Source organism: Anguilla anguilla, chromosome 5 (assembly GCF_013347855.1).
Source record: "Anguilla anguilla isolate fAngAng1 chromosome 5, fAngAng1.pri, whole genome shotgun sequence".
NCBI classification, from domain to species: Eukaryota; Metazoa; Chordata; class Actinopteri; order Anguilliformes; family Anguillidae; genus Anguilla; species Anguilla anguilla.
The window spans coordinates 59,422,816-59,433,625 of record NC_049205.1 but is presented as its reverse complement, the minus strand read 5'-3'; positions in this window follow the sequence as shown (position 1 = coordinate 59,433,625).

The following is a 10,810-nucleotide window of genomic DNA, read 5'->3' as shown; positions in this document are numbered from 1 at the left end:
CAGCAACTTAACGGGGCTGCTACCCTTCTCAGTGATGGCTACTACCTCCAAGGGGTTCTAGTGCCCAGTGATATTTGCAGATGATTTACTAGGCTACTCCAATCAATAAAGTGCAGGTAACATTTCGGACCATCATAATAAACTGAACGGTAAAACGTTGTCCCCCGAGTGATTAAAAAAAAAAAAAGTATATGTATTTTATTACTTAAAAGGGACTTCCTATTTTTATCATAATAATAACCAACTGCAATAATAATTATTATTATGTGTTTGGAGAACATGTGCTCACGTTTTCCCAGTGGGATTGGGTCAGAGATTGAGTGAGTGGATGGAGAAGTGTCCGCTAAGGCCACTAAATACAGCCAGAAATCAAAAGAGCCTGCAATTGTCCAGGTGCCCAGAAGATGGCAGCAGGGAGCAGCTCCGACGGAAAGCTGCCAGTCAGTGATTAGAATTTATGATCCATTTCTGTTATGAGGGGGGGGGGGGAGTGCAGAGATAGTTGCAGTAATAATTATCAGGAATGAAGTGTTTCCTAGGCAACAGTGCCCCCGCCTCCCCCTCCCCTTCCCCTTCCCCGTTGCGAGCGGGTTGTAACGCATGACATCGCTGGATAGCGAGAGCCGCGCCCCCCCCCCCCCCCCCCCCCCCGCTGGCATCGCTGGCTGCCGCGCGGCCCCGGGTTCGAGGTTAGCCGCGGCTTTATGGGGCCTGCTCATGCGGAGAGGGCGCAAGCTGTGATGAAAGCATACCCAGCCTTTTATCAATTGACCCCTCCATCGCCCCCCCACCCCCCTCCGGCTTAACCCCCCGCCGCTTTAACTTTTATACATCATTTAGATAAAACAAATAATCTCTTCTTCTACTTCATCATCTCGCTCTGCTCCTTCTTCTTCTTCGTCGTCTTTGGCTTCTCTGACTTCTTTTTTCTGGTATATTATCCCCTTCTTGTTTTTTTTGACTCTGATGATAACGATAATGATATTAATAAAGCACTGCCGCTTTATACCAATAGATCATTTTTGACAATGATACGGCCATTTAAATAAAATCCTAATGGTGCTGAATGGCGTCTCTATCGCAGTCGAAGGGTTGTTCGGGTTCGCGAGGCTTCGTCTCTGTTGCTTATTGGAAGGGCGGGAATTGGACGGTGGGGTGATGAGGGAATGTTTGAACTGGGATCCCCGTGATCGGTAGAACGTTCCGTAGTGATGACGGGTTGTGCGCCTGTCCGTGAAACATTCCCACAATTCCCCTGGGCAGCAGGCTGGCCTCTGTGTGGGGGCCTTGCACCTTTTAAGCGGTTTTTGGGCTGCGCTGTTTTTTTATAGTGCAGCAGTCCAGCTTCCACCTTGGGGAAGAAGAATAGCTGCATTGTGGGTAAACGCACTATAGTGTGCACATTAGGCTAAGCCCGCCTGCACTCGAGCGTCCTTTACTTCTCCCTCTCAGAGGCTAATAAATGGAGAGATTTGAAACAGAGGAGAGGAAAGACTCTAGAGTTCCGATCCTCCTTTCCTTCCGTCTCCGCCTCGCCCCCCAAGCGCAGGCTCCAGCACGCGAAGCGACGGCGAGCTGCCGTGGTAACCGGTCGTGATCTACCAATAGCGGACCGGACCGGCCCGGCCGGGCTCCTAGCGGCCCGCGCGCGACTCCAGCCGCTACCTGGCGCCCGCCACACGGATCAGGAGTAGAGTGCGGTCTCGCCCAAACTCCTTCCCTTCCCATTGGCTGCCGTCGTTTCTGTCCCTGGCAATGGAATTTGGAAGCAGCGAGCGAGGGGCTAGCTGGGGGATCGGGCCGCCCGTCCGCCCGCCCGCCCGTCCGTCTCCATGGCGCAATTAGCACGGGCGGGATTAGCGATCGACACGTTTCTGGTTGATCCGTCACCGGGGGGGGGTGGCAAAGATGGATGCAAGCAAACGGGTGCTGACGCACGACCACCGCGGCGTTTGTGTCTGTGTGTGTGCATATTTGTGTGTGTGTGTCTGTGTGTGTGCATATTTGTGTGTGTGTGTTTGTGTGTGTGCATATTTGTGTGTGTGTGTTTGTGTGTGTGCATATTTGTGTGTGTGTGTTTGTGTGTGTGCATATTTGTGTGTGTGTGTGATTGTGTGTGTGCATATTTGTGTGTGTGTGTGTGTTTGTGCGTGTTTTAGTCCTGTATCCAAATTTGCCGACCTGAATCGACCTTTAAGCGTCCTGTGTCCAGCTCCATCTCTCCTTCGCTCGCTCTCTCGAAATTATGGAGTGCCCCCTCTCTAATTAAACAGTCATCTGTCGTCTGGCCTCCCCCCTGGGCCAGCAGGCCCCATCTCCCTGCCTCCCTCTCTTCCTCCCTCTCTCCCTCTCCCTCTCCCTCTCTCTCCCTCTCTCCCTCCGTCTCCACCACGCCATCTGCTTCTCATGTCGTGACCGGCGGGGACACGCCCGTACCCTCCCCTCCCCTCCCCCCCATCGGAGGTTTTGTTTGTTTGTGGGGGGGGGCGCTGGCCCTTTAAGAGCGAGGTGGGGGCGGTGGGCACTGTCATTAATCTGTACAAACTTGATGCATCCGAGGCAGGAGGTCTCTCAGATTTATAACGTTTCGGCGTTGCCGCAGTAACGGCGTGATGAACTGCCCGCCAGCGCCGCTAACATCCCGGTGTCATCACGCGGAGACAAACGACTGAGCGAAAACCCAAAAACAGCCACTTTGACTCATAAATGAGAAATGCTTTGAGTAGGTTTTACACCAAAAGGGTACCTCTCATTCATCGTAGATTCACATAAGCTCGATTAGAGTTGCACTGAAGATTGAGATTTAGTTGCTGTTTTCGAATTTTGCGTTATTTAAAAATAAATCTGTGTTGGGCTTTTAATATGAATGCATTTGAGGCCTTTAAGTGGCGTCATTAAGCCTGCAGTTTGTTCCTGAGGCTGTGGTCGTGTCCTCAGAAAGCTGCGGTCTGTAACCCGCTATGAGAGGGATTTGAGAAACGGCACTGGGACACGGGGAGGGGTCAGTCTAGACTGCGGTTCCTTCGCCACGTCTCGCTGGAGGCAGAGAAGTGACGGAGAGGTGAGGCGGCTCCTCCACCTGTGAAATGGTGTCTGTGCGCAGGCGCGCTCCAGCGCTTCCCTGCGTGACAGGGTTCTGGCTGCCGGCGTAGCAGGTGTAGGTCTTCTGCTACGGTTTCCGAACGCGGTCAGCTTTTGTGCATAACAGGAGATGTGATTAGCCTGTTGAGCTGAAGACCAAGGTCCCGGCTAAGGGAAATGACCTCACTTCTCTTCGCTTCTCTGGGGGTGATGTCACACATTCTGTTGTGGACGCTCAGCTGGTTACCTGCTGTCTCTGAATTGGGCCGCACGGGGAGTCTGGGTTTTGGTGGGGTGCCTCGGGGGCTTTGGTGTGTGTGGGGAGCTACCTCACGCCAGAGAGAGATGTGGGATGGGTGTGGTTTGAGGTGGAGGACCTCGGGGAGTTTTTGGGGTGAGGGAGCGCGCTGACTCGTGCAGGAGGCGGATGTGAAGGCTGTTCCCGCTCTCTGCTCTCCCTTTACTCTTCTGTTACTCTGCTTCCTCTTGCTTTACTCTTCTTTTCCTGCTGTTCTCTCCAATTCTTTCCTTCTTTTTCTCTTCCATGCTCATCACTTCTCTTCCTCTCTTGTTCTGCTCATCTAGTTTGGTCTGATCTCTCCTTTCCCCTCAGTTTCTCTCCTCTCCTGCTCTGTTCATCCACCTGCAGTTCCGTCCTGTAAGACTCCTGCCATCTCAGCTTCTTGTTTCTCTCCTTGCCTCCTCTCCTTCCTCTTCTCCTCTCTATCTGGATGTGTGTGTGTGTATGTGTGTGTGTGTGTGCGTGTGTTTCTGTGTGTGTGTGTGTGTGCGTGTGTATGTGTGCGTGTGTGTGTGTTTCTGTGTGTGTGTGTGGGTGTGTGTGTGTATGTGTGTGCGTGTTTCTGTGTGTGTGTGTGCGTGTGCGTGTGCGTGTGCGTGTGCGTGTGCGTGTGCGTGTGCGTGTGCGTGTGTTTCTATGTGTGTGCGTGTTTCTGTGTGTGCGTGTTTCTGTGTGTGCGTGTGTGTGTTTCTGTGTGTGTGTTTGTGTGTGTGTGCGTGTGTGTGCGTGTTTGTGTGTGTGTGTGTGTGTGTGTGTGTGTGTGTGTGCGTGCGTGTGCGTGTATGTGTGCGTGTGTGTGCGTATATGTGTGTGCGTGTGTGTGTGTGCGTGTTTCTGTGTGTGTGTGTGTGTGTGTGTGTTGTTGCCTGATGAGCGTTTCGTACCTGGTGCGTCTCTCCTGCCCACCTGTGTATCACGGCTGCCTTGTCCCATCGCCGTCAGCTGCCTGGCGTTCCTGCCGTTGCCATGCCGATCGCCGACAGAGACGCTGTAGCCGTCAGGTCCGATTGCCTGACCGCCCAGCGCCTGACACCACCGCTCTGATCAGGATGGACACCATGCGATGACATCAGACGGAAAGCCCCTCCCACACACCCGCCTCCCACAGTCCCCTCTGCGACCCGATTGGGCCCTTGGTCTGTATGAAATGTCACGGCTGTACGTGGGATGGGCCGGCGTTTAAAACGAGCTTTCTCATTAGCCATCTGGTGACATTTCCAGGCTCATCCTCCGAACACATTATGTTAAAAACTAAAAACGAGAAAAAAAAAAGGAAAAAGTCGCACATGACTGACATCCAGCACCAGACCCAGCGGGGAGTTGTTTATGCCTTTTGCATAATGATCCGCACCTGTTTCACTGCAACCGCTCTTTATCACAGATATGTCCCCCTCATCTATGACCGTGAGCATTTTTATAGATCTATCTACATCTGTCTGTCTGTCTGTGTGCCCACTCATTCAGTCACTCCCTCACTCCCTCATTCCTTCATTTATTCATTCATTCATGTAGTCATTCATTCATTCAGTCATTCGTTCGTTCATTCATTCATTCATTCATTCAGTCTTTCAGTCATTCAGTCGTGCATGTATTCACTCTACGACTCGTCCATCCGTCACTGTTATGTTCTGTCAGGTCGGCCATTTTGGCTCCTTGGGGGCCCCAGTGAGCATTATGTTCTGTTAGGTCGGCCATTTTGGCTCCGTGGGGGCCCCAGTGAGCGTTATGTTCTGTCAGGTCAGTCAATTTTGGCTTCGTGGGGGCCCCAGTGATTGGCTGTCTGAGGGGAGACGGACAGGCGTCCGCAGATCTGAGAGCGCAGCAGACGAGCGCCTGGACGTGTTCGCCTGACGGCTGACAAACCCATTCGTTTTCATTAGCTCCGTATCCGCCCGCGTCAAAGAGAGCGAATCCGGCCTCCGGCAGAATTACTGCGGCCCGTCCTCACCCAGCAATCACCGAGGGCGAATCAGAGAAGCTTTATGAAAAGAGAAAATAAAACGCAGAGAAAAGAGGCTGCCTGACAGTAAAATATCACTCGCCCCCCCCCCCCCGTCACCATTCTTTTCTCGCTGGGGTGCATCCATTAAATATTGACAAGCTGTTATCTGAAATGCGGCCGCCACATGAAAATGAAGCACCGATTGGGCAGAGTCCGATGGGGACGGTTTTGGGGGGGGGGGGGGCCCTGAGGTTGAAAAAAATGTGTCTGTCACATCCACAATGACTGTTGTCTAAATTTGAGGGTTAGGCTCAGGCGACTGTGGGAAGGTTTTTGGAGGGGTGCAGATGTAATGAAAGAACACGTCCTGAGACAGAAACGCTTCTGTCAGCTTTGAGAGTGGCGTAAAGGACACGCGTCTGAGAAGGCTGTGTTGTTTCGACGGCCTGAAGGGGGGGGGGGACGGGGGACGGGGGACGGTGGGGATGTTTAATTCTGACACATCAGAAAGGAAGGCTTGTGGGCAGTCATTTAGCAAATTCCGTGAAATGCAGCAGTAGAGAAGGAAAATATGACACCTGCGTGGGCCAGAGAGCTAAGCAGACGCTTAACCCCCAGGGCTGCTGCCCAGACAGTGCTCAGTCACTGAACACGGTCTGCCCTAGAGGATCGCTATAGGGCGTCTGTGTGTGTGTGTGTGTGTGTGTGAGAGAGTGAGTGTGTATGTGTGCATGTGTGTGGTTTGTAAGTGTTTGTGAGAGTGAGTGTGTATGTGTGCAGGTGTGTGGTGTGTGAGTGTACAGTCGGGACTTCATTGGTAAGGATATGTGTGCCTGTTTGCTGTTGGTCTTGGTGTGTTGAGTGAGTTTGTGTGTGTGTATCTGTGTGTGTGTTTGTGTGTGTGTGTGTGTACGGTGTGTGTACAATAGATGGGTAAGGGGCGTGCAGGGGGTAGACACAGGCGAGATGAGTGGTTCTCTAATTGGTTCCCTTCACTATTGATTAGTAATTAGGTGCGACTGTGAACAGCTCTTATGGGGGAAGTCGAGAGAGAGACAGAGAGACGGAGTGAGAGAGAAATGGAGAGAGAGAGAGAGAGAGAGACAAACAGAGAACTTCAGAAGTGGAGAACGGCGGTTGACACAAACAGAAACGGGAAAGAGTTGAGACTGGTAAGGACAAGAGGGTCTGGAAGCAAAATCGATACGAGCAAAATGGGAAAATGACATGTGTTTCCAGCCCAGAGAACTCATCTCAAATATCCATTTACTGCAGAAAGCTTACTCCACCAACTGCAGACTGTCTGCGCAAAACCAGTATCAACTTATCTGAAAAATAAATGTGAGAGATGATTGGAAGACCATTAATATTTTAAAAGGAGAAACTTTTGAGTGGAAAATGTTGCCAAAAAATAAAAATAAAAAAACATACCACGATTTAAAGTATTAAATTCCTGTATATATTTTACTTTGAAAAGGACAAAAAGGAAAATAATTATGCACATAATATCTGCAACCTAATTATGTTTTTCTGTCATTCATGTGCAACTTCTGCGGCTTCATATTAAATTCAAATATTACTTCCTGCAATGTTGTTTGGTTCCATTAATAAACATTGACACACATGCATAAACCCCCGGAAGATTCCAGTCAAAAATATTTGACAGTTTTTTTAATTCAAGGGCGGTTTTGAATAATAATTAAAAAAAAAAAAACAGTTCCCAACCCTGCTCGTCATCAGATCTGGAGTGGGCCTGTCACCTTTCCTGTGTGTTTTTTTTTTTTAAGCTACTGAGAATTTTATGTCCTTTGATGAACTGTGACCAAAACTTGATGCGTTTTTCAAATATTAATCAGCGTCTGCTGAACGATGTCTTTGTCTTGCTGCAGGGCAGGACGGGTGATGGAATGAGACTTGGGGTTTTATCACAGACCTGTGGAATTCGTGCTCTGCTCCGGGGCCAGAAAGAAAGGTGGTTTTTTTTTCGTTTTTTTTTGGAAAAAGAAAGCGGTCCAGGAAACGGCTCTCTCGCATCACACCGGCGCTGTCAGGCCGGCCTGGCGCTTGGCCTCCGCGGGAACGCTTTTATTCGGCGAGCGACGGCTTTATAAATCAAGGTAAAGGATTTTAACCTCCGCCAGGACACCGCCGCTAGATAGCACGCGGTGCTGTTCTGACATGCGCTTCCCGATTTGCGAGGCTCCTGACAGAAAAGTAAAAGAGACGCTTAAGGATTCGGCTTAATTTAGCAGAGGTGTCTACACCATACACTTAAAATAAAATGGGATGCTCGGAGCAAAAAGAAAAAAAAAGAAAATTTTTTAATTGGCAGTGTTTCCGTGTCAGAACGCGCAGTCTTTTTTCCTTGGTAGGATGTTCGAACGTGAGGAACGCGAAGTGAACTTTCTCATCCGACGGTGCCTTTCAGAAGCACCCTGAGAAGCGTATGAGCTAATGTAGTGGGAGAGGTGATTGACAGGTGGGGAAGGCGGCGATAGCAGCGCGTGGGCTACAACTTTACCGTCTGACGGGACCCCGCTAACCCGCTAAAGGACGAGATGACAGAAGTGATGAAGCAGCGAATAGCGCCCGTGAGCAAAGACTGCAGGGAGTACTTCTTCAGATGCTCGCTGACGTCACTGACAACTTTTGCCAGTTTTATAAACCTCTTTGTGGGCGGAGCTACGCTGAGAAATCTCAGCCAATCACAGACCTTTTGTGCTTATATAATCTTATATAATCTGCTTTCCACGTCCTTACAATTCAATTGATTGACATCAGTGATCGTACGATAGCTCCCATAATGCCTTTCTGCTCTGGGATCAAGGTGAACTAGACAGTAGTCCTTCATGCATCCCTGATTTAAATCCTCCATCTAGTGCAGCTGTAAGATGAAAGTGTAAAATTGACTTCTGTATGTGGCTTGCTAAGATGTTTCTGTGCGTAATTTTCAATGTAATGAATGAACCCTGTCCTTAGCTCAGCAAGTTAATCTTACCTCTGGATGGATAGGCAGCAGTGTTGAGTAGGGAGCTGGGCTTGGTACTAAAAGGCTGCACACTTTAGTAGGTCACTGCCATTGTACCCTTTGAGGATGGCACTTAGCCTGAATTGCTTCAGCATGTATCCAGCTGTATACATGGATTCTATGTTAAAAGGGAAAAAAAAGCAAAGGTTGTGGAAGTCGCACTGCATAAGAGCATCGTCTAAATGGCCATAATGTAATGGATGTGTAATGTGATATATGTAATGTAATGCATTACATGTGGAGCAGCTGGTGTGGGCTGTGGCGGGAAAGGCACTGCAGTTGAGGGGGAGAGTGGAGACAAGATCATCCACCCCAGAGGAAAAGAAATATACAGTAAGAGTGGGATATACGAGTGAACCGGAACTGTCCTTTAAGTTTTTTATCGAAACATTAAGACCAGTTGCTCGTGGTCCTTTAAGACCCAGTGTGCATGTAGGAGGACACTGTTGTGAAGGTTACATCTGCGTTCAGTTTGCCATTAAGTCATACTGAAGAATCCGCAGAAAATGGGGGGGATATGGGTTGCCAGTATCGGCATGGAGACAGCTGAACGGGGTGCTGCTGGAGTTCCTCTCCATTGCAAAGCTAACAGAAGCAATGTGGGCAATTTAAAGAGCAGCCTCAAGTTGTGAATCCCTTACGCCGAGAGAATAAAGTGCCTGGGAGGCAGAAAGAATTGATGGCGATATTTTAAGAGTCCCTCCCGGTCGCAACTCAATAAATTATGAATAACTGCATTACGCTTCCTTTAAAAAACACTGCGTTGATTTTTTTAGCTCAACATTGATTAATGTTAGTGAACGTGACATTCAGGAGGCAAGGCCACCCTGTATGGATATAATCTGGAATACTACGGGATTTCATCGCCACCCTGGCAACCTTTTAAGTAACACATTTATTAAAAGGTAATACTGTTGGAGGGACTATCGGCAAAAAATTTATTTAACAATGTATAATACAGCTATTAATATGTTGTTAATACTTTATAACTATGCCGTTGTCTAACATGTTTCTGCACTGGATTTTAAGGGAAGTCTTACGGTGGAAAGACTAGCAGTTAGCCCGAAATGAGTGACTCAAGTGTGCTGGAATGTTCCGCTCAGGATGGGAATGCTGCAGATGGCGATCGCTCGGACACCTACAGCACCACACCTGTGCTTCAGACCTGGGTCAAATACACATCCGTTTTAGGATTCAAATACTTTCCTGTGCTTTACTGAGTTTGTCTGGTGTATTGAGACCTACAAAATACTCCAAAACCTCACCTTCTGGTGCTATTGCCATGCTCGGTTGCTCCAGGCAAGATCAATGGAGCACAGAAAACCGTTTGAATTCAAAGCAAATACGTAATTTTTACGCAGGTGTGCTAAGCGTACGCCCCTGCTTCAGGATGACCGCCAGCCGGCAAAAAAAACCCTGAGCTTCGTGGCCGCTCGACGTCGTGACATCATGGCGAATCCCTCGCCACCGCCAAAGGGCGTGCGTGGTTCTATTTTTTTCCCCTTCCCATCGTGATAGATGGTCCAATTGCGATTTTTAAATTATTCTGTGCAGATCTCATTTAGGCCATTGAAGAAGACATCCGGTCTGTTTGCTCATTTCACATTTGCGGGGTGGGCTCAATATCTCCGCGTACGTGCCCGCAAAGAACGAGTCCTTCTTCTCCTCCTTCTCCTCCTTCTTCTTCTTCTTCTTCCAGGAAAAAGGAGGGGGAAAAAAAAGCAATTTGCGCAATGTACATAAAACGAGGCTCTCGGAATTTTGATAACCTACATAATTTACGCGGCGTGATTAAATACTATATCCTGCGTCGCGGAGGAGAGGGAAACTTAGGCGGGGAGCGCCGCGCCGTCCTGCCGATCCTCCGGCTGCCATAATTGCTCTTATTCATTATTTCTTACGGGCGAAATGATTCTGGAGGCAACAAAAAGACGGAAGGGGAAGGGAGCCAGATGTCTGAGACGTTTGGCGACGCGTTCCCCTCCGACCCATAAATCACAGCCGCTTTGCCCTTTTCCGGGAAGGTGGCACGCGTATTTAAAATCCGAATATTGGCGTTTTCATTTCCCGCACGTCTGGGCGCTCGAGCACACGGGCAACCTCAAATTAATTTTAATTACCGGCATCAGACGATATTGGCTGCGACAAGTTATAAAGGAAAGGGGGTTTTCAGGCTCCAAGGGTGGAAAATCACACCCGCAGACCCCCTGCCCTTGGGCCCAAACCACCACGGAGGGAAACGATGTAGGGTGTGACGATATCTGACACTGTTCAGTGACTATCCCCGATTCTCGCACGTGATTGGTTCCGTTACCGTATCAAAGATGTAACGTCTGTCAAGCCGTGTGTCAGTGAGAATGAGGGCCAATGGGGTGTGAGCTGTTGTGTCAGTGAAAATGAGGGCCAATGGGGTGTGAGCTGGTGTGTCAGTGAGAATGAGGGCCAATGGGGTGTGAGC